This window comes from Perca fluviatilis, chromosome 19 (genome assembly GCF_010015445.1).
Source record: "Perca fluviatilis chromosome 19, GENO_Pfluv_1.0, whole genome shotgun sequence".
In the NCBI taxonomy this organism is placed as follows: domain Eukaryota; kingdom Metazoa; phylum Chordata; class Actinopteri; order Perciformes; family Percidae; genus Perca; species Perca fluviatilis.
In genome coordinates, this window is record NC_053130.1 from 10,361,515 (window position 1) to 10,387,492 (window position 25,978).

Genomic DNA, 25,978 nt, shown 5'->3' on the forward strand with positions numbered 1-25,978 from the left:
AGGGCATTTTCGATTTTTACATATCTTTTTAAATTATCTTTTTAAGAGTATTTCCATATAACTGATCCCAATGTGTTGAATATCAAATTGTTTAGATCAAACTCAGCATTCTGTATAGTGGGTCCCAAATTTGTCCGACAGCAATGTGTAAAGAGATCATTTGACCCTAAAGCCGATAAAGTTAATGTTCATTTTTTGGAATTCCTCAAATCTTGTGAAGATGATAACATACCTTTACTCTTGTAGACAAATTGTTTTGTTGCATAAAAGGATTTTCCCAATGTGTTAGGTTCACAAAAGTAGTGTAATATATTAATAAAATAGTATAAGTGAGATTTTGTAACATTGTTTTTTTGAATAGGAGTGTTGTCTGTTGTCCAAACATCATTGGACGCTCCGGTGTGTCCTTTGCCCTCAGAGGGTTAAACAGGGGTGCCCATTCACTCCAGTGATCTTTTTCACTCAGGACAAAGACGTATAACTATGATGAATAATTTACTGAAGGGACGGGACCTGATTAACCAGTCTGATGGATTACCCTGCGCTTTGTCTTCCTTGCCTGATAAAATGGATTTAGCTCTCTCGGGCAGCTTTAAATACTGCCAAGTACATTTATGGGGGGGGGGTGCTTTAGAAGCTTGTAGAAACAGCATCTCATCTCTGGCTACACTTGCCTTCATGTAGAAGTGGATTTAATTAGAGAAATTAGTAAAAAAAAAAAATCTGAAATTCAGTTGTCCAGAATGTCCTGATATGTCAGAGAAATATTCTGCTACAGTTTAAGTTTTAAATGTGACAAAAATGAGGTTGGGGGAATGATTTAAAACTGACGTGTGAATGTTTAATAAACTCATAATACATAATTCAAAATAAAAGTTTGATGGGCCTTGAATCAAACATACAGCGAGTGTATATGGAGGGATTTGTTTTGAAAGGTGGATTAAGTTAATATAGGTTCTTAAGTAAAGTGATGATCTGTTGACAACCAAAAGCATTCCTATTAAATTGTTAAACAAAGTAAAATTTTAAAGCTGTGTTAATTAACGATCAACGCCTTATTTAAAGATTATTTCCCCATTGTTGACCAAAAAAAAAAGTTACATATTTGTAGCAATTTATTTACAAGTGAAACTAGATATCAAATAGCTCATTTTTATTAGCTGTATTGATTGCATTAGGGTTAATATGGCATTTTATTTAGATACATTTTGCCACCAGTTTGTTGTCATTTCTATAGTTTTGTAAGTGAGAGATGTTGTAGTTATTTCTAATGTCAAATAATTACAACTTGGAGGGTGATGTGAGCATTTTTACCTTACTTGTGTACTTGTTGTTATGACATTAATGCAGCATTAGTATATAGCCTAAGAGCCCACAAGCCCCTCCTTCCGCAGATAAATGAAATGAAAATTGTGTTATGCTGGAGCTCCTATCTGACACTCAGTTACTATACGCAGCCTGTAAGTGTGAATACAAATTGCAATTCATTCGGAGATCAGGGGTTACGCCATGGGTTTTCTCCACTTAATGAATCAGTCCATTTATTATTGGTGAAAGGAGATTAACCAGTTTGATGGATGAGTAGATGTTTTGTCTTGATGCCCCTTTTGATAAAGTGGAAACCTGCATCAGCGTTAAGCAGGTTTAAGAGTTAACACCAGCTGTATGTATTGGCTGGAGATCAAAGGTGAAGACGAGAGAGTTGTGCAGTAGATAAGTCATTTCCTTACAATCCTCTTTTGAACTGTATTGAATGTTACAGTTATTGTGGATGAGCTACATACTATATATTCTCCACTGTCAGTTTATTGGTACATCTAGCAAAAAATAATGCAATACATCTGACCTTTATAAACGTTAAAATGTATGTTTAAGAGAGCTGTTGATTTAACCTAATGGTCATTTTGGAGGATGCAGTTTGTGGTGCCGTTAAATTGTGTTACATAGACTATATAATATAAGACCCCTTGGTATACCAGTGATAACCTTCCAGATAGTACCATTTATTGCAGGAGTGTTGTATTAGACTGCTTTAGTTTAAGTTACGTGTACCTAATGAACTGGCAGTATGGTTTTTATGAATTTGTACATAAATATATTTGTCGTATGTGACTTTAAAACATGCAGGCAACTATTAAAATAAGCTTTAATTAAGTAACTTTTTAATGAAGACGCATTAATGGAAGGTGAATCTATGTAAAAAGTATTGATATTCTGAACTTTAACTGGTCGCTACAGTAGTGCTAACCATACACTCCATATGTGCACATAGTTCAAACAAATCAAAAATGCAATTAGCTAAATGATAAAACATGAGAGTAAAGGTATATTTGCTAAATAAGTGAATCAATTAGTGAACAGGTTTAAGTAGTATTCAGTATTATTAATAATTCTTTATGGGTAAACATCTGGATATTTTTTCACAAATATCTATGTTGACTCTACAGAGTGTAAACACAGATACAAATGTGAGTTTGTGACTTGTTTATATTAAAAATCTACTGATGTGACGATGATTAATTTAAGATCACACTAACACACTGTTTAGTTTCTAGAGCTCAGAGAAGCTCATTTGAACATTTAAAACCGACTTACTAATCCTTTGTGATCAAACGGAAGAAAAAAGCCTCCTACAACAGCACTGAGAAACCACACAGAACATTTAACAAGGTTTGTTCATCAAAGGTTAAAAAACAGCCACTCGCGTTCAAAAAAAAGCCTGTTTGCATCGTGCCTGTGTTTTTAGATACATCATTTATCTGCTGTTGCCTTGTAGTTACATTTAATTTCTATCTGCAAAATATCTCTTGGTTGCTCTGAAACTGAATTTTGTTGGAACATGTTCCAAAGGTTGAAGACCAAGTTAGTTGTCTTTTTGAATGTAGTCCAAACAATGCTCATAATGTTCTCATACCTGCCACACATGTCTATGGTGCATACCAGTAGCCTATGTGAAGTACTGTAGTGCAGCTTGATTTAACGGATTTAGATTGGGATGTTCTTACATTTCTTTTATGATCGACATTTTCCTTGGTTAAATGGTTCACATAAGTCTACAGTATCTTAATACAATATTCATACTGTTTTCCATTCCTGCTGTCCACAAAGGCGAGATCCCTTCCTAATGCAGTTCCAATGTAAGAGATGGAGGACATCACTGACAATACAGAATTTTCTTCTTTGGTAGCAGTTTACACTTTCAGCAGTCTCTGCTTGGATGCAAAAAAATATTTATTTACTGGTCTTTATGATTTTGGAATTCAAATGTGGAAAGAGTTGTCAAAAGAAGGCATTTATAGCAAAGGGCACTATGACTTCCTGCAGCCACTGAACTCTTTTACAGTTTAAGATTATATACACCGGGTACTTACCTATCTTACTGACTAAAAATTGTCCAAAATATATTGATTTGACAAATTTGACAGATGCCATAACTTTGCAACCTCAGTCATGTGTTTTCATTTTAGGAAGTATTGGGGCCGGGGACTCTGTCTAAAACAAATACATCTGATAGCTTTTTACATTGTTTATACAAGTCCTTTCTTTGTTGGAAATCTCCCACTATCCCTTTTGATAAGTTGCCCACAGCAACCAGTAACTCTTTTATTAGGCTTTTTTTTAATAATAAGTAATTAATTAATAAAGTAAGTAATCATTGCTGAATTACATTTAGCTGCTTCAGTTTCAGGGTCACACTTTCACAAGAACAATTGACAAGAATGAAACCATTGTTAATGTGATGCTTTTTGTACTATGACGGCTCAAAATGTCTGCTGTGAAAAAGACTTTGTTTACTAAGATAGACTTGAAAAAATATGAACCAATGTTTTTTGAGGTGAACAACGTCGGCAGGAAAAAGAAAATGACTTTAGAGTTGAAGTGAGTGATTTACTCTTCGTTGGACTCTCATTTAATCTGCTCTTGCTTTTACATTTCACGGGAGAAGGAGCTCATTTGCTGACTGGGGAGATGGATGTGGAGATAAAATGGCCAGATTTACCCTGCCTCTATTCCTTGACTTGTTTTGACAGCTGTGTGTGTGTGTGTGTGTGTGTGTGTGTGTGTGTGTGTGTGTGTGTGTGTGTGTGTGTGTGTGTGTGTGTGTGTGTGTGTGTGTGTGTGTGTGTGTGTGTGTGTGTGTGTGTGTGTGTGTGTGTGTGTGTGTGGAGACTGGTCTCTGCAGTATACTCTCATAAAGCCGCTGCCTACTTTATTAACTGACCGTGGAATGTGCTCCTATCCTCAGATGGCTTCAATCTGAAGTGGCAACTAATTTGCCATAACATGACACTATCTTCAACCCCAAAGATTAAATTAGTATTCATTTTGGGTAATGTGTGTCGATTTATGCCGAGTTCGATGAGAAGATCAATGCCACTCATGTCTGTATGGTAAATATGTACAGCATCCAGTCAGCTTATATTAGCATACAAAAATAAAAAGGGGGAAACGGCTACCCTGGTTCTGTCTGAAGTGTCCAAAACAGCATGTCCAAAGCTCACAAATAAACATGCTACACCTTGTTTGTTTGATCTGTACAAAAACCGAAAGTGTTTGAATGACAGTTTGCCAGGTACTTATAATTAAATGACAAAATGTGTTGTTTGTAACTGCCCTTTAGAACGACACAAAGCGTTTTTATGATCTGACGCCCCTATGGGCGGGAGGACATCGTTTGTCGGCGCCTTCCAAAACTGTTCCAAATCACTGTTAAAAAGGTAATCTGTTTCATGATGTGACAACACTATGGTTATGTTTTGGTTAGGTTTAGACACAAACACGACTTGGTAGGGAAAGAGCATGGTTTGTGTTGGAATAAGTAGTTGGTTGGGTTAGAAAAAAATCATGTTTGGGTTCCAATTACAAAATTATGAAGAGGTGGCAGCTGTCTCCCGTGGCAAACTCCCACTTTTCCTGTCACATCCAACCACCCTCCCCTGATAACATGTTACTTTGATTAATGTATGCATATTTAAAATATTGCTTATTTGTTTTCTGTGACCAAGACCAGTAACAAAAGAAAATCAAAGTTTACTGGTTGAGAACATTGTGTGACTAACCGGGCTGATGAAAGCCTTTTAATAAAGCACATTGTATAAACTTAAAAATACATAAAGGTCAATGCAAAAAATGGAAAGCAATAATTGATTCAGTGGCTTTGTACCAATAATTCTCTAACATTTGACATGTTGTCCTTGCAAGTGTTCCAACAAACAGACAGACAAAACATAAGCTGCTGTAGTTAAACGCACGAGCAACTTGCTAACACATAAATAACTGTGATGAAGGTGTAAACATGTTGTGACTGGTCAAATCAGAGAACTCCAGATACTGCAGGTTACTGTGATAACACTGAACTCCGACTGAGGGAAGTTCTCAGTTATATAATAAGAAATTAGGTTCATGCAACCACATTTATTTCCCTTTATTGTACAAACAGGCCGTCTGTGCTGCTGGCAACCCTCATATTAAAACCAATTAATTTGTAACCTTGATAAAAGTTCTAGTTTTACTTGCTTAATGCAGTGTCACTCCAACCTCTTTCTAAATGCTTCGTCAGCTGCTGTTATCAGTTGCTTTATAGTTCTTGGCATTGCCACTGTTGCCATGCAGTCTCTCTCTCTCTGTGATGTATAAAGCAGCAAACACCGGTTACATACACCCATTCACACACATACTGACGTATGAGCTTCTGGTGTTGACACTAGCATTTTTGCCCTCTCTGACGCCATGACACTTATATTATTGATCATTTGGACTTTGTGATGAATGGATGGACTCCACTTTAGCTAATTAATCTGAGCCGCTGTAGCTGCACTACCTTTCAGTAAACCAGCATCAGAGTCAACCCGAAGGCTGAAATGTAAAGGGAAGACCACAGAGGATAGCTGAAGGAGGAGAGAAGAGGAGGGAGGATGTGGCATACGATTTGGGCTATGTTAGGTGTTAATGAAAAGCCTAACATTTTTCGTCAGACTCCCCTTGCCAAGAGCTGCCAGATGTCTTTTTTTTTTTTAAGATTATTTTTTGTGGCTTTTCCCTTTATTACATAGAGACAGTGGATATACATAAAAGGGGGAGAGAGATGGGGGATGACACACAGCAAAGGGCAACAGATCAGATTCAAACCCACGCCGCTGCAGGACTCAGCCAACATGGGACGAACGCATTTACTGGGTGAGCTACAGGCCGCCACAGCTGCCAGATTTCTTAAAAAAATATCGTATTTTTATCTCCCAGAACATGGGAGTTGCTGGTCTACGCTGCCCCGATCGGTTAGTTATTAGTTTGAGCTATTGTGTGGTTTTGGTGTTTTAGGGTTTTAGGGTTAATTTGGATTGAAATATTCCAAATATAGCGTACATTAAAACAAACATTTATATGGCACTTTTCTAGTCTAAGCAACCACTCAAAGCTGTTTACTCTATACTGTAGGTACCAGTCACACATGCACACACACACACATTCATACACTGGTGGCCGAGGCTACCATACAAGGTGCCCCTTGCTCATCAGATAAACATTCTTGCCCAAGGACACTTCAACATGTAGACTGCAGAAGCCAGGGATTGAACTACAGACCTCCCATGGTAAACGACCGCTCTACCTGCAAAGCCACAGCTGCCTTAAAGGAACACGCCGACTTATTGGGAATTTAGCTTATTCACCGTAACCCCCAGAGTAAGACAAGTCGATACATACCCTTCTCATCTCCGTGCGTGCTGTAAAGCTGTCTGACGGCTCCAGCGGCATCAGCCCATCACAGAACATGCAGGTGAATGGTTCCAGTAATCCTACTGCTCCGAATAAGTGACAAAATAACGCCAACATGTTCCTATTTACATGTTGTGATTTGTAGAGTCACAGCGTGTACAAAAAACAACGTAACATGAGACACAGCCATCTTCTAACCGTAAACAAACCGGGAACTATATTCTCAGGCGGAAGAATATAGTCCTTTTTCAGTTTGTTTACTGTTAGAAGATGGCTGTGTCTCATGTTACGTTGTTTTTTGTACACGCAACACAACACACAACATGTAAATAGGAACATGTTGGTGTTATTTTGTCACTTTTGTCACAATTCGGAGCAGTAGGCTAGTTGGAACCAGTTACCTACAGGATCTGTGCTGGGCTAAGCTAATGCTGGAGCCGTCAGACAGTGTTACAGCACGCACGGAGATGAGAAGGGTATGTATGGACTTGTCTTACTCTGGGGGTTACGGTGAATAAGCTAAATTCCCAATAAGTCGGCGTGTTCCTTTAATACAGTACATTGCTTAGCTTCTGTGTCGGTAAACGGGGGATGTGCCGACCGCCATTTACTTTAGCTAATACACTGACTATGGATGAGTACTTCATACAACCCCACTTCAAAAATACATCTTTTTAAGCTTGATTTCAACCCTGAATTGAATTTTAGAATTGAGCCAAATTTGTGCCAGATCCATTTAACTTGCAGTGTGAGGGAGGGAGGTATGGTATTTTACACTCAGGGAACCACACACTGAATGTCTTTCAGCAACAGCACCACCATGCTCTAACCTGCATGCTGGAACAGAGAGACTGTGTCAGAGGATTCTTATATACCCTAAATGATTTTTACAATACAGGTTTTCCAGATTAAGACACTTGACAGGACAATTAAAATATGTACTGATAAAACAAAGATTAGCCACAAAAAGAAAACTTGGGCAAAGCTGCTCTGGGTTGGAGCCTTTTTCGGAGAGCTGTAGAAATGAGCAGGCAACAGCAGAAATAAGGTAATGTAGGCTTGTGAACCACATTCACTGCAGGTCAGGGACTCTCCATGTTTTGATCGTTTAGGAACTTTTCAATAGGTCACTTACATGTTAACTCCTACCCGATGAGGTTTGCTGAGTTGATTACCCCATCAGTTGTCAGGATGGGTAAATGTGGTGGAAACCAGCCTGATAGTCCTGTGGTGAGACATTTCTCAATCATGCGCCTTAGTCCTGCAAAACAAAAAGAAATCATTTAGCCTTTGAGTACTAAACTGCATTTTTAAAACAAGCAAATACTTATTTTGATGGAGTGTACCCATTTCCCTCGTGTTTGGAATAGGTAACACTTATTATTTCAATCACGTATTATCTTACCCTATTTGTATTTTGTCATTTTGTTTTTATGGGGAATAGTGCAAATGGAAATTTTGAAAGGAAAGACTGATTTTTCAATGCAGCCAGGTTTAAAAAGCAAGGTTTAAAAAGCAAAATGCAATCAAAGCTCTGCATCAGCAGTGTTCAGTGTTACACCTCTCCGGACGCAAGTCAAGGCCTAATGCAGACACCTTTAACCATCTATAAGTTAATAAAAACACACCTGTTCAATCTTATTTGTACATAAAGCAGGCTTGTTCTGTCTTACGTCTGGCATTGATAAGAAGCATTTACTGTGCCCTGCCCTTACATACACCCATTGACAAGTGTAAGGCTTCAAAGAACATGTTGCCCAAGTTCTCTTTTTGGTATTCTAATTTTCTTTGACACAATATGATATCACACTCCTTTCAGTTGACTCATAAACATGTAAAGTAAGTGTGGAGGTAAACACACACTTGGCATGCTCTTATTGAGAAATAACCATTTCCGTTCAGAAAGAGCTGCATGCTGTACAGCCCAAAATGAACATTTTTCTCACAGTAAACTGGATTGATCCTGTTTCCACTGCTGCACAGACCTTTTCTATCTGAAAAACCAAAGTTCCCTCAGCGCTGAAATCAATGGAGTCATGTACTGAAACCACCAAAAGATGCTGGATGACTACATTTTGTTTCATAATTGAGTGAAACATACGTTTCAAATACAGGTTTTCTACATCATCGGTATATCCAATTATATACATTATTAAAGTATAAGTTTTCAACCATAGCCACACATTCTTAAAATTTGTAATTTCAATAACAAATAATTTAAAATACACATCAAAATTGTATCCGATTATTTTTTCCATCCAAATAATACGTGCAGTAATTCCTGACTTAATAGATAACATGTCTCTCTCAGACCAAAGATGAAAACCAAAGATTTCTCTGGCCAAGGTAAAACTTTATGCTGTGAAATTTGTAACAATGTTACAGAATTCCCACTCTTCAGTCCAGTTTAACCCCGTAACTTTTCTACATTTTTCAAGGCCACGGGAACCCTGGCTTTAGAGTCTGGAACATTTTTTTGTGAGGTTTCTCACACTTAAGCTCACTCACCACTCGCATGGGTTAATGTATTGTTTGACACATGAGGCCATGTCTGAAAAGACATCCCACACACACAGCAGACAGATACAAAAGGAGCCTTTGTGTGGGCAGCATTTGACTAAACCTGAAGGCTGTTTGTGCACATGTGTGTGTGAGGGCGAGAGAGAGAGAGAGAGAGAGAGAGAGAGAGAGAGAGAGAGAGAGAGAGAGAATTATAATTATGAATCATAAAAAAAAATCAATATTTAGAATATTGTAAAAATCTAACAAAAACACAAAGTAGACTAAATTGTTATTTGAGAATATAAACTGACGGGGTATCTGCACACTGTCAGAGATCTGAAGCAGAGATGGATCCTGACTAAATACAGGCTCAGTGACCACCAACTGGCCGTAGAGACAGGAAGACTCAGACAGACATGGCTGCCCAGAGAGGAGCGTATATGTGCTCACTGCTCAACAGGGGAGGTATAAACAGAGATACACTTCCTCCTCCACTGTGAAAAATCTTCTTCATTAAGAGATTTACACTTAGGAATAATAGCCAAAAAGAAGAGCAAATTTTCCAATGTTAACATCAGAAAAGATAGGTAGTTTTCCTAGGAGAAGGACAGCAGCTCTACTGGCAGCTAAATATGTACAGTATCTGCCTGCCACAACCTGAAGGACTCACCACTATAAGATCCCAACATTACAGATTGGTTTAGTATCATACAGTAATTATATTGTACAAAACTGTTAAGTATTATATTGTGTTATGTAATTGTTTTGTAATGTAGTGTGTTGTATAACGATCAGTGCAGTATAGAATCGATGTGACACCTACTGTATGTATTTAATATGTAATATGTACTATATATGCATTTTCTGTAAACTGATTTGGCAATAACATGTTTTATTTGTTTGTGTCAATAAAGCAAATTGAATTAGAGAGAGAGAGAGAGAGAGAGAGAGAGAGAGAGAGACAGAGATGGGTCTGGTCTTCCTTTAATCTGTCATCTATTTCATTTTTAAGGATATTTATTCAAATTCATTTCAGTGTTATTTATATAATTTTTAAACCTTTGTTTTTCTTTTGTCTCCAGCATGCACCTTGATTATTACACATTTCTAATAAAAAATATTGAATTGTTGACGCTGCAGTAAAGTGCCTCAAAGTAATAAATAAAACTTTGGCCATCATCCTTGCCATTCTGCCGTGCATCTTTATAACTATCATACAATTACACTGGAACTTCACAGGTTCTTCGATACCACTAATCCTAATTTTTCATTAATTATACTTCATTGTCATTACTGAATCTTTATGTGTTGTTCACTGTCTTTGAAGTTCTCTGTACATTTTGATCCTGGAAAAACAAACTTACTGAAGTGTACTGTATTAAAGCAGGCTTGCATTTGAAGTTTTTTCTTCTTTTTTTGTCTCATTCTTCCTCTCTCTCAGTTTCTTCTGCCCATGCTGTTGTGAACAGAGTAGACAGTCAGCTGATGCAACAACAACTCTGCCTGGGGGTCACTGTCTGCATAAACACACACTGTGCATCATAGCTACTGTATCCTACTGAGGAACTCACATTTCAATAACCTAAACCTGAATTGTTATAAAACACGTTTATCATTAATTAGCCCACAGCCCAAACTTCCTATACCAAATGTACCCTTACGATGACAGAACGACTACAAATATTGCATCACTAAATCAATATAAAGGTGTGAACATTGGTGTGTTTTCACAGTGCTGCAGAGTCAGGGTGACCCACAATGATGGGAGACTATTGTTCACTTGAAAACTGACAAATGCCTATATAGCAGGTTTAGAATCACGTCGTGTAAATGCAGTAATGTAAAATCTAAAGCTAAGCTAACAAAAGTGGAATTAGATTTAATAAAATTATCTCTTACCCCCATTCTTAGCTGAATTTGTATTCCTTGCTACAGTTTTCAATACATTTTCTCACTCTACAAATGTCATTGTATCAAACAGCTTCTGTCATAATGTTATTATTATACTGTTTATTATTGTGAATAATATGAACTTATATTTTAATAGTTAATATAAAAAAATAAACTTTCCCTCCTATATTGACAAATATACTATGTACTTGTGGTACAGTATTCAAGCTGTATTTCTTCTGAAATTCAGCTCAAACTGCAGTATGGAAGTATTAAAGCTCTTAATTTGTATTACTTATGTGGCTACTACTGCTGCTCATATTGTTATCACGAAAATAATGGTAATAGTGAAAACATAATTGCACATTTAGGTGACGTTTTTGTAGGCGTAAGTCCTAAACTAAACAGGGGCTAGATGCAACAACACAAAAACATATAGAATATAACCAGTGCTGGGATAGTTACTTGAGAAATGTACTCATGAAAGTAGTCACATTAATTCACTAATAACTCAGCAGAAAAAGAAATGTGTTACTTGTTACTTTACTTTTGTTATTCAGTACCACTGCGTCAAAGGTTTCTTCAAACTTTAAAGCCTCACACACCCACACGTTACATCATATAGAAATAGAAAACGAGACAATTGTGGTCCAACAAGCATACACAAGATACAAATATGAGTCTCATTTGTTAGGGGCTACATGCTCCACACTTCTGGCTCCAGCACCAGGCTGTAATACATCCTCCCATCATACTCCTCCTGGTTAAACTGTGAACAAACCGACCCCGCATTGTGTCAAAGCAGGGGCGTCGGACTGGGGGGGAAAAGGGGACTGAGTACCCAGGGCTCTCATGTGAGGAGGGCCCAAAAAGATGCTAGAATGAATAGCTGTGGATGAGGGGGGGGGGCCCATAGAAAATGCCTTTCTATAGGGCCCTGAATTTTGTGCTACGCCCCTGTGTCAAAGTAATGGAGCTTTAATGGGTAAATGTATTAATTAGTAAATGTAATCATAATGGAACCGAAATGATTATATGATGTTTTATATAGCTGGAAACTGAATATCTTTCAGATTTGAACTTTTGATCAGACAAAACAAGACCTTTGAAAACGTCACCATTGGGTTTAGTTTTCCACTACTAATTCTACTACTTTTCATTACTGTCTGACATTTATTGGAATAAAAGATATATCAATTAATAGGGTAAATAATAATAAATTAATCAATAAAGAAAAAAAGTAAACTACCCAACCCATACAATGGGCATAAAGATTTGTGCCTACATTGCTTCTCCTGTCACAGATTTGGGGTTTGGATGAGACCAACCAGTAAATTTCAGCATCCCAAATCTATTGACCTGAGCCTTACTGTAAATGCAGCAGAAAAAAACTTTAGTCAGACATCATAAGTGAGCCAACATTATGGTTCCTCTTAAAAATAATATCTGCTTTAATAAACCCTTTGTGGAGTTCACTGGGAAACTGTCTGAGGCTCTCCTGTGATCACAATCTGCAGAAGCGCAAGTTCATCAAAGTCTTTTTCTCCAATCTTTCACAGATATACATTTTAAAATGCAACACTAATTTCCGTCCTGTTAAACCGGTCATACACACACACAAAAAACACTCACGACATGTGGCGCCAGAGCGCTGTGTTATCTGTTGTTATTCTAACTATTATTTTATTGAGCAATGAACCAGTCACGTATCATATCACTGTCAGGCGTCTTTTTTTTTTTTTTTTTTAGCAACACCCTTTTTATGCATTATGCAGTCCAATAATCTTCACTCTATAACATACTGGTGAAAGCATAGGTTCTACTGAGCATAAAGACACTCAAATGAAGATATCTCAGAGGGAGAGTGGAATGAGCTCAAGGCCTCAACTACTAACAATAAATACCCATCTCAAACTGATTAAGAATAGTTGGATTATTAGGATTTATATTAGATAGACTGAATAAAATAGTCCAAATATTACGGATATTGCAGAATGCAGAAAAATGCACCTTATTTCACTGCCAAGATACAAAAGTTCTGAAATGAAATTTAAAAAATGTATTTCTCAAATTATTTTAAATAAAGTCCCAGATTGCCCTAAACTACTACTAACCTATTCTTAATCGTCCTGCTATGCCCTGCTACACCCTGTAACACCCTGCAGTGCCCTGCTAGGCCCTGCAGTGCCCTACTAGGTCCTGCTATGCCCTGCAATGCCCTGCTACGCCCTGCAGTGCCCTGCTACATTCTGTAACGCCCTGCAGTGCCCTGCTACGCCATGAACTACTTAATTTACTATTTCTAGTCATAGTTCCATTATCTTTATTGTAACTATTATTGCCACTGTTCATCACACCCCCAACCGGCATTGTTGAAGAGCCTGGGTCTGTCCGAGGTTTCTCCTTAAAAGGAAGTTTTCCTCACCACCCGAGGTTTCTCCCTAAAACGTCACTAAATGCTTGCTCTTGGGGGAATTACTGGAATTGTTGGGTCTTTGTAAATTATAAAGTGTGGTCTAGACCTACTCTATTTGTAACGTGTCTTGAGATAACTCTTTTTATGATTTTATACTATAAATAAAATTGTATTGAATTGAATTGAATTAATTCATACCCAGAGAGGATTGTACATTAAACAGCAAAGAGAAGAAAATGACAGATTTATATAAATTTCTAGAAAAATGCCTGATCTCTCTTTGCTGGAAGGATGTAAAAGGCTCTTCTGATGGTCGCTGGCTTACAGTAAAGAGTTGTCGGCATGTCTTATCCTTGAAAAATGTACATACACAATGGCAAAGAAATCAGGCAAACGTCATGAGGTTTGGGGTCCCTTTCTTACATTCTTGGAGGATTGTGAACTTGGGGAAACTTTTGACACTTGAAGGTGTTATATCCCTCAGGAATGCCAGTGTAACTCTTATGTCACAATGCTATCTTGTCCGGTATCTCTTTTATGTAATGTTATAACCTTGTTTGTGTGTTGTTGTTTCTTAGGGAGGGTGGTTTTACTTTAGTGCAACTATGTTTGTCTTGTTACAATGCATCTTTGTGAATTGTCTGTGAATTAAACAAATCAATAAATACATGTTTATATAAAAAAAATAATGCAGTCCAATAAAAACAATAACACAAACCACACCATCACAAATGACCATACAACCCCTCTGACATAGCTCCAACACAAACAAGCATAAAAGCTTCACAGTGGAAGGGTATATCACAGACATGTATTGCATTTCAAAATGACTGCATTCCTGTAGCTGTGTCCACCCCACTTTGTGTCAATATGAGCTCCTGTTATATTGTGTTAATGTTAACAAGAGATTTACTGTCCAAACTTCAAATGGGTTCAAAATGACACATAACTCACACCTATGTACCCTCTTCCGAAGTCAGCATGACTCAGGTGTATATGAAGCATGGGCCAGGACGTTATTCGCATAGCTAAGCTAAAAAAGATTGCTAGAATGGTTCTGTCCAAAGGCTTTACAATACATCACCTCTTGATTGAGAAAAGCACCACTTGATGTGTATGATGTTACTACTGCCTGCATTTCTCATGACAACAAGAACAGAGAAATCACAAGTTAGTTGAAGAAGAAAAAGAAATGGCCGAGCTCAACTGTTGTATGATTCATGGTATCAGTGGACCTCTGTCTTTACCAGTACATCGTTTTTGCTGGATTTTCAACTTTGTTAAACTACAGACATTACTAAAAAGCATAACAGTAAAATCACAAACAGTGTCCACAGCGTATGTCTCCATATAGGCAAAGTTATTATTTCTAATGTTAACTGGGTTCATAACATTTGGGATTTAACCGAAAATGAAAAAGTAAGTGTGTGTTGTTCCAGACAAGACACGTGCTGAAGAGGACACATCCTTTTCAACAGTAAACTGAAGCTGAGCGAGCAGAGAGGCCTCCAGTAAAAATAGCATGTTGGCTGGTAAACAAAGCGGCTTCAAAAAGGAAGTGAGAGGTTTAATATCAGTGAGTAGATGAGGCGGCAGAGCACAGGGAAAATCCAGAATCAATGTGTTTCAATTCTTAGTACATGGCCATGTAAAGCCTCACACAGCATATTTACATTTAGCTGAGGTTCATATACAGGTCCCTGGTAATGTCTGCAATAACAGAGATTCCTAGAACAGCAAGCCATGATGAGCCACTGTGACTAAGCTAAGTATGTGACTAATATTCCTGGGAACCTGCAGGGTTCAACTAGCCTGGCTCCACCCTCCTACGTACTTCCGCTCAATTTTCATTTTCCTTCAGTACTCGGTCTGGGTTCGCGGTATATTCTTGGGTTTTCTCCGGCCAAATATTTGGCGCTCCAATCAGAGAACAGAGGGAGTGGCTGAGAACGATGAAGTTATGACATGTGCTTGAAAGATGCAAGCAAAGCCATTCGGTCCGTTGTGGCAACGCTGCAGATTATCCAGAAGTTAAAGCCCGAGCAAGAACAATATTTGCTGAGTTGTGTTGGTGGCCATGATGTCGTTGCCCTCCTCCCCACGGGCTTCAGGAAAAGTTAGATTTTCCAGCTCACTCAGTTAGTGGTGAAGGAGTTGGGTAAGGCTAACGCTAGCGATGCAAATGCTAAATATAAGCCGATAGTTGTTGTCGGTCTCCCCTCTTGTTGCACAAATGTTAGCAATTACTTATGGCAGATCCAGAGTGGCTCTGGGCAGATCCAATAGTTTTAAACTTCAACAGAGTACCCGCCTTCAAGGAAGTTAACACTTGTCAATGGAGAGTGGCCAGACTCTGTACAAATGAAATGTACGAGAGTCTGGTAGGACCAGGCTAGGGTTTAACAATATTGCAATCAAAATCACATACAAGTCAGAGCGAGGATTTTTTTCTATACACTCTTAATGTCTTCGTTTACACCTCGATGTGCTGCCCACATTATTAGCATCCCTAAATGTTGAACTCTCACAGGCAGTAACAGAGAAAAGGAAATTAGTTCACAGACAAAATATTACAGTCTCTGTTTTAATAGCCCACTCACATTCTCTAAGATAACTTTAGGTTAAATTGTGTGCCACTTGTTTTTAGTATCTCTCACTTGATCCACAAATGTTAACTTATAGTATAGAACAGTCAAAGTGGAATCAACAGAGTCTGAAGTATCTTAACTTTTAATCCTGTATGTGTCAACCTAAAAAAACACTGGATCCTACATGTCCCATAATGCAACTGAGACGCTTCTGTTAAAAAATGCGTCACCATGTCTGTGCTTATACCAACACACCCATTTCAGTAATGTACCAACGCACAGTCCTCTTGAGTCATACTTGATGCAAGCTCTTCCTAGTACCACTTCAAAGCAGTATTGAGAACAATGTGTATCCCACAATTCAACACGGTGTACTGCGTCCCACCAGTCCGGTTGTTGGCGGTAATGTGCCTATAGACACAGAAGCCATTATACAACTATGTACTACTAATGACTAGTAAATTGATTGATGTTTTTTAAATTGGTGGAGTTCCCTTTTAATCAGATGAAAAATAACGTATTTGTGAAGTTGAACAGGTGTGTAAGAGAATAAGTGATCAGTCAAAGAAACTAAAATCATCCTGCACACCATCGACACTTGCGGTACATTTAGTGACAAGCTACATTTCAGAGAATTGACCTTCAACAGGCATTTCAAGTGACAACAAGTCCTCACAGAGTATACAGTATATACACAGCTTTAAAAGAAGCAACAAATAAACACGTTCAAGGAAGAGAACAACACTATCAACCATCCAAATCTTGGTCCCTTGAATTGGTTATCCTGTGGAAAAATGTAAATATATATGAGGACTTGTTGTCACTTCCATTTCCCGACGAAGTTTGTTGGACTAAAACAGGTATTCAGTGAATTTACTATAGCTGTTGGCAGTGTGAAATTCGTACATTAAAAGTACTTTAATAAAGTAAGCTGAATTGTAGTCACGTTTATGAAACAGACCTATTAATACTTGAATAAGAAAGTGTTCCGAAAAAAACATACAGATAATGAAGGTGCTAGGTGTAAGCTTCATTTAGTTTTAATTGCTAAATGGGGCTCGTTTGAAGCACTTAACAGTACATGGACATGCGCTGTACAGTATTTGCCCTTGTGATCAGCTACAAAATAACAGCTGCTGTAAGACGTCCTGACAGATGGAAATAAAATGCCTCATCGGCAGAGAGTCCTTCCCAACACTCTATTCATATAATGCTCTGTTTGTGTATTTACACTTGTAGCAAGGCCCGGCATAACACACAAACATGGCGAAATGTGCATTTACTGTAAAATGAGGCTGTTCGAGTGAGACACTGGGTTTGGATTCCTGTTCTCTTCTTACCTACTGTATGTTAAAAAATAATTAACAGATATTCAAACAAACTGAAATTATTATAAAATGTCATCATTTTAGCTCTAGTTCTTAGGAGTCAGCAGTTAAAACCGGGTCAGGTTTAGAGCTACAGAGACTGGAGCTTGTCTATATGATATGTGAAAAGTCAGCTCAGCACATGTGAAGTGTATTTCATTTCAATGCTGAGAAAAAAGAACATAGAATTGATAGATTGTACAGAATAATACTCACAAAAAATAAACGGTATGCTTTAAAATGTGTACTGTATTATACATTAGAACTCCAATTATAGAAATCCAAATAGTATTGGATATAAAACCCCAAACAGAAGTACAGTAATGCATAATTTTCTGTTGTGGACTTCTGAAACATGTTATCAGTCCAAAATCATGTCTATAAGCAATTTTCATAAAAGTAAGAAAAGGAGTATCCAGTGTTAAGTGTTGTTTTTTTTGGTGTGTTTTAGTGGAACAGAGGACCAAAGGTCCCCAACCAGAACAAACATATATATTAACTAACTTTTAAAGAGCATAAATTACATTTAAATAATATAAAAGTCAACAAAATGCTTGTAAAAGCTAAAAACAAAGCTGTGTCTCTTAGTTCCTGAAAAGTTTACTTCTGAGATGTGAGGCTTTTACTTCACTTCAACAGAGCATCAAATCTGTCTTTCAGTATGAAACAGTGTATCTACGTGCTGCAGCAATGTTAGTGATTATCTTAAACAAAGAATGAAATATTGTGATGTGCCTCAAACGATAAATGTTCTCTGATTTGAATGTGTAAATGTCAGCCGGGAGGGACATTGAGCAGCGAGAAGAGGGAACAAGCTCTTTCACACATCCACGTGCATGCAAATAAATACATATACAGTGACACAGTGCTGTACACCAGGACGTTGTCATGAACCATTTGTATATATAGCCACGAGAAGGAATGCAGTGTAATTTGTATGTATTCCTGAAAATAAATATATCTGCTGTACTGTACACACACAAGCTACATGTTAGCACATGACATATGGTGACAAATACTGTAAACAAAGATGTATACATAAATACACGGAGATGGGTGACAAAGAAAAAAACAACATGAAGTTCAGTAATAAGGTGTTGGGCCACCACAAAGTTCCAGAACAGTTTCAATGCTGCTCGTAATAGATTCTATAAATCAATGAAACTCAACTTAAGAGATCGTCAATGATCTTCCGAAAACTATTCTCTCATTTGGTGTTTGGATGATGGTGGTCAGTAGGTCCTCTCGTAGAGGTGTTAAATTGAGTTGAGATCTGGTGATTGTGATTATGTGATTTCACATAATTGTCATTATCAATAAAACATGCAAAGACCCTGCATGCCCTGTATGGAAGAATCTGCCATTATGCAAATGTATACCTAATTAATTTGTCACCCATCTGGATCTGCGGATAAACAATAACACACACTCATAGAACCACATGCACAGGCAGAAATGAGCACACACACACACACACACACACACACACACACACACACACACACACACAGAGAGATGCATTTGTGCATACACATAATAAGAATTATTATTATTATTAGTATTATTAAAAAACTGCATATACAAATGCACCCAAATCTACACCCACACACACACACACACACACACACACACACACACACACACCCTTCATATGGACAAGACAAATTACACATGTAAACACACACTGATGTATATGTACATAAACACACAGAGTTGAACACGTCAACAATTAAATTAATTCACACACACATATGCAAGTACATACTGTATGTCCACACACACACGGTAGTATAGTAGTATAAGTGGTAATTTTACATATGCACACCAACTGTACACACACACACACACACACACACACACACAGAGAACAAGTTAGCGAGGTGATTAGTCAGTCAACAGTCGTTATTGGCACAAAGTGATGCCACCCACGGACTCTGAGCATGCACCACTGTGACTGAAACCATAAACATGTTTATATTTACTCATTGTGTCCTTTTAGATCAGGAAGACTGAACATTCAGTGTCTGACATTTAATAGCTTAAACTAACCACTAAATGCACACATTTTCAAAGAACTCCCTTAAAAGATTGATTAGTGTCAAATCAGCAACAAGGTCTCATCGGCAGAGTCAAATATAAAATACAGTATCTACTGTTTTGGTTTTTATAATTTCCAGAAACAAATTGTAATACTGTAGGAAACATTTAACCGATCAACTGGGTTATCGGAAAAAGAACAAAGAAAAGTAAGTCATAATAATTATAAAGCTCTTTAAAAATGTCCCTACATTGAATTTGAACATAATGATTAAAATGTTAAGCTGCATTTGAGTCATCAGCACAAGCAAATGCATCAACACATGTACAGTCAAATCAATAATAAGAGACTAAAACTTACTGAACAAAACATTCAAAATCATGAATTAAAGTGTAACTACAATAATCACATGTGGGTCATCAATGAAAATAAATATTATCAACATCGTACATATGGGACGGGAAGCGCGCTGTGTGATATCGTGTGTCTCATTTTGAAACTGCTCATCTCAGTCATAAACAAGGAAGAACGTATCAAACAGGCACGTATGGCAGGAGATGTGAAATAGAAAATATAAATATGCAGACACTCAAAAAATACAAAAAGTGAGTCAAATTGTGAATTTAGATGACTGTATGATCCTGCTTAATTATCACTCTTTGCACACATCAGGATTTTTTTTTTACTTTGAACTTGTTGACAGCAGTGAAGAAACACAGCACCCTGATAATATTCAGCCACCCTCATTTCACTCTTTTTTTCTTTTCTTCTTCTTTTTTTTTTAAACATGCATTTGTTGTTGCTGAAAAGGTTAAAAGATTTTTTTTTTTCCAGTCGAAACTGAGTGGGTTGTCAGAGAACCGAACATTTCACAAGGCAAATTTCCCCTGGTGCTCTGGTAATATTATCACTCCAAAGCATCATAGTTTCAGAATGACTTATGGATTTATTTATAAGAAGAAAACAAGTCTGACACCAATTAACACAAAATACAGTCACAGGTTAGCGCTTATATGTAAGTTTAAGCAGCATATTTTGAAACCAACATATATCTTAAAAAACAAATTTGACACAAACAAATGTCATGTTAGAGTGTCAGTATCTGCTTCACTTTCAATATGATCAATCATTTCATAAATGCAATGACAGAGTGTGGCTAAGCTCACATTGTAGAATTTATATTAATTTAGTTAAAGCTGTTAAATAAAATAAAAAAACAAGATGAAATAAGTCACACCACATTTACAAAATGTAAATGCCAAAGTGAAAATACATGGTGCCATAAATATTTTTTTAAATACTAAAAAAATTTCAGCACATTAAGCTTTAGTTAGTAAGTAATATCACTCTGAAGCACATTTTCAGAAGTGTAGATTGTACGTAAAAAAGAAAATAACGGTTTGCCAACATTTACACCACTCCACCCACTACTCAAGAGTTTATATGTCACCTTAAAGGATCATCGATCAAAGTAATTTTCATTCTGATTCAGAGTTTCACTATTACTGGTAGTTTTATTTATTGAAAAACATAAACCCGAAGCAAACAAACCACACTTTGTGCACACGTCAAGGTTCAAATAATTACTTAGCATTCTTTTTTTACAGCAACATCAACAGTTAAACTTTGTTGTTCACACTTGAGGGGCCTGTGACAAAACACCAACCAGCCGATTACAATTTTTTAGAGTGCGACTAAAACAGTAAACCCAAAGTCAAATCAGAACTAAGGTGGACAATTTTTCCCCAGACAGCAGAGCATGAGTTTGTCTCTGTGGGACGTAAACAGCCGTCGCTGGAGACGATCGTCCCACCGACCTATTTCAGAAAATACACCCGAAAAACATGACATAATCCAGCATGACTGTGTCGCCTAAAAATATAAAGGAAAGTCAGATCAGCTTTACTCTGCGTCTTTTGCTATCAAAATTAGTCAGAGAGCAAAGGAGAAAACGTTGAGGCTGGGCTTTGATGCGATCAAGCGCGGTGTGCCTTTCAAAAAGTGAAAAGGAAGCTGAGAGGATGAGAGAACGGTGGGTAGAGGAGCTGAAATCTGCTTTTTCTCTTTCTCTGCTGCTGACATTTTTATGTTAAAAGAGGGGAGAAAATGAAAGAAAGAAGGGCAGGAAAGAAACCAGAAAAGACAGAAGGAAGGAATTAATAGCAGAATTTAAAAATTACATGAGATAGAGCATTTAGAAATATATTCATTTCTGCATTTAAATTAATAAAAAAAGACCTTAAAACATTTTGAGAGTATTAGCTCCAATTTACTGTTTTTTTTATTATTTTTGAATTACCAATATTTTAGGTAGAAAGACAAAGTAAAATGAAAGTAAAAAATAAGGGTGAAGTTCAATTCTGAAACAGGTAAAACTCATTTGAAAAGAAATGTGGGAGGCTTTTGTTTAAAAAAAAGGTTTGTCATAAATTCTTATTCATTATATTCACAAGTCATAGTTTATATTTCACTATGAAGCGTTAGTTTCTAAAACGTGGGTTCAGTCTGAATCATGTCACCTTTAATGCACCACAGATCAAAGTAGTTCTCTTTTTGATTCAGTTTCATTGCAGAGGAATAGAAAAATCTACTCTTCTCTCTTTTGTGTGCTTCTGAATGTTTTGAAGCAGAAACAGCAAGCGCCATGGGAAAGAGAGACATGAAAAAAGGAGAGAGAGAGAGAGAGAGAAAAGAAAGACACGGTAGTGGTGCGTGTAGACCTGCTGAAAATAACAGCTCAGTTGAAAGCACAGAAATGTGGGAGGCGATACAGAGACAAAACAAAAGTCTGTAGGAAAGAGATGTGGCCTACAAACAGTCACCATTTTGAAGTGAGATGTGAAAACAACACCACCATCTTTTGAAAGTGTTGAAGTGGTAAAGAGACAACCAATTATAAGTAGGCCTCACACACCTCCACACTAACTGAATGTATCGCAAGATAACTATGAACATACCCACATCATTTCTTTCTCATGTTAGAATTTGAGACCTTTTGGTGCGTTATGTAAGTTGGCTGCAGTGTTTTCCAAATGGTTATATAAGTCAACTCATGCAGTAAATGTGTACAAAGTGATCTGAGTGAGCTCTGAATCATGTGGAATTAAGGACTACATCCAGTGGTTTGAACCTTACTCATTGTGACTAATAACACCTCCTGCCTGAGCGCTGCTGGCGTACAAGAAGATGACAGAAAGTCGAGTTTGGAAAAACTTTGGAGAAAGTGAATTAGTAATCCTAACCCCCACCTCAAAAACTACCATCAAGGCACTTAACACCAAATAATGTGCTCTGTATGTGACACTCTGGCAACTGACACAATGCAAGGTGTGTAAATAACAGTCAAGCGTGGTGTTGCTAAAAATCTGGCAACTTTACCAGGATGAATCTTTTGTGTGTAGCGTCCTTAGCATTTAAACTACATTCAGTTATAAGGGGCTGTACTCTACTTGCGAATTCGATACCGATGCACAAGGCACTTACATGCACAGAGAAGCTCGGGTTGTAACACACACACACAGAGTGTGACTTCATTCTCTGCTCAGGATGCCATTACTCCACTATATCTTTACATAGAAAATTGTTGTTTACTGAATACCAAGTCCCCCTTTAAAAAAACTCTTTTTCAGTGGTTGTGCACATACATGGAATTTTAAATTGGTTAACTGCTCCTCAGATCTCTGCAGGGTAAATCGAGACAGCTAGGTAGACTATCTGTCCAATCTGAGTTTTCTGTTGCACGACTAAAACAACTTTTGAATGTACACATGTTCACCAAAACAAGTTCCTTCCCGATGCTATTTAGCAGCAGCACCGGGCCTGCTGCCGGTGCTTAGTTGCCCAAGACAATTGTGATTGGTTTAAAGAAATGGCAATAAACCAGAGCATGTTTTTCTCCTATCCCGGAATGCTGTGTGGACTAGCCAGACCCTCCTCCACAGCGCTCTGGAGGAAGGTCTGGCAAAGCGAGACTAGTCACGGCTAAAAGGACAAATCCGGCGCAAAATGAACCTAGGGGTTAATAACACATGTGTACCGAGTCGACCGTTCTCTGGGATTTGTAGCATAATGTGGGTCCCTACATGTAAACCGAAGCATTGACAACTTTTTAAGTGTACAGACAGTTGACACTGGTCGTGACTGTTTTCCCAATGATGGCGCCCGCCTGTATACGTGAACGGTACTGTCTTTCTAAACTATCTTTTTAATAAACTGTCTGTACACTTACAAAGTTCTCAATGCTTCGGTTTACATGTAGGGACCCTCATTATGCTGCCGTGGATGTGTGGTGCTATTTTGAGCCTTGTTAGTGGTATAGAAATAGCGATTTATTTTTACTTTACTCGTGCCCCGACGACTAGCATTATAAGGTAATTAGCGGCTTGCAATAAAACTGGTCATATTCGATTAGCATGAAAACAAATCCCAGAGAACGGTCAACTGGGTGCACATGTGTTATTAACCCTTAGGTTCATTTTGCGCGGGATTTGTAGTTTCAAAACTACCTTCACAAAGGTGCACAAGCCAATCAGAGCAGACTGGGCTTTTGAGGAGGGGGGGGCTGAAAAAGACAAGCACTAAAACTAAGTGTTACATATATATACACACACAGGTATATTCAGGCAGACTTTTTTTAATATTAAAGCGTGTAAACATTTTCTAGTAGAAACCCCAAATAAATGTATGAACCTGAAATTGAGCATATGTCTCCTTTAAAAACTCTCACAATGCTATATGCTTTACTTTTAGCTGTGGAAATTACATTTAAATAACAATACACCTGTCATTGACGGCACAAAATGATGATTCATAAGTGTCCGAGATCTCATCTTACTTCTCACTATAGAGTACTAGTAACTATTGAAAGATTATAGGGAATTGTGAATGAGTATATAGGCCTTTTTCACATCAGATGTTGGCAACACTTTAAGTCCCTTTATTTGTCATAAACAGTAAAGAAACATGTGATAAGTGGTTTATAATACACTAATGTAGTTGTAAGCAGATATAAGTGTTTATAAATGTATTTGTCAAAGGTACTGTACAAACACTTAGAAATGTCCTTATAGCTGTGTAAAACTACATTACAGTGTGTTCTTGGTGGGTCAGTGTCACAGATACTACTCCAGTATTGGAGCGTCACTTACGGTGGAGATGGGGATCTTCTCAGGGGAAGTCACTGAGAGGAAGTCAACAAGAGTTAGTGAAACTACTATCGAGTGAGTAAAGATGCTTAAAAGCATTTCACGGTGCATTCTGGTCATTTTCAGGGATGCTGAACTTCCAGTATATTGAAATGGTGTTCATATTAGGACTTATTGAACATCACATTTCATTAATTTAATCGAACCACTGCATACACAAAATACCTCTCTCTTCTCTCAGTGGGGCAGGTAAACATCATCAGGTGTTTACTGTATGATGGATGGCCTTAATGACGCAGAACAAGCTGCAGTTTGGCCTTCGTTCTCTCAAACCTCCAATAAGTCTACAAAACCTGCCTTTCTAAACAACATGTTGATCCGATTTTTGTCATCATTTCTATCATGCTTGGGCTGTGATACATTCCAAGCCAGTAAAGTAATGCGTAAAACGGGAAAACTTGCTGCTAAATTCAAACATCTTTTCTCTTAACTTAAAACCATTTAAGCTTCACAGAGGAAAAATAATTATCCTTCCATGATGATGATGTCACATTGGGCTCAGAGAAAAGGTAAAAGCTGTTTTTTTTGGATGTGTCTTATAGAATAAAGAACTGCAGTAATTGAGAAACTAATCAGATGAATCGATTATTTGAAACAATGATTAGGTTCAGCCCTTGTTTTCTATTCAGAAGGACTCCAAGGCAGGGCTCTGATGAAGTCAAATACTATTTTGAAATATATAATAATTGAAAGGCGCTATATAAATAAAAGTTGTTGTTATTATTATTATTATTATTATTATTATTATTATTATTATTATTATTAAATTAATAATATATCCTCTTCATCTCCTGAGGAAATAAGGCCACAATGAGCTCCCTCATAATATTAGGAGTGTGACAATATTTAAGGGATGAATAGTGCCTAGAACATATTTACGTACAAGAAAATTGAGAATTCATGTCAGAATGTTTCTCCTTTAACATGATGAAGGAAAAGACAGACTACTGTATATCTCTGCATTAAAATAACCCACAATTCCAGATTATAACTAATTTCAGCACACACTAAGATGTTGTTCAAATACAGGCTCTATTATGACACCTGAGAAAAGTCAGCAGTTTTGTCTTTTTTTAATTAGAGGCCAGAAAAGGCTGCCAGAAAAACAACTGCTTGGTCTCACTGATATTCAAGTTTCACTGAAATCACACAAACAGATAGTCAACACTTTGGTTCAGTTGGACTGCGAACGAATCAAAGAAGGTGACAAGCTCACAGTCAGTGTGAATATGGGTCATAAAACTGTTTTGTGGCAAACC

The 25,978-nt window shown here is 37.4% G+C and overlaps 1 long non-coding RNA gene across 2 annotated transcripts in view; it reads right to left on the reverse strand.

Annotated features, from left to right (window-relative positions):
• LOC120547508 overlaps positions 1–25,978 on the reverse strand; it is an 87,467-nt gene that overhangs the window by 10,691 nt on the left and 50,798 nt on the right. For both annotated transcript variants that reach the window (XR_005637069.1, XR_005637070.1), the window contains one exon: positions 7,850–7,975. This is a non-coding gene — a long non-coding RNA (uncharacterized LOC120547508). The remainder of the gene's footprint in view (positions 1–7,849; positions 7,976–25,978) is intronic.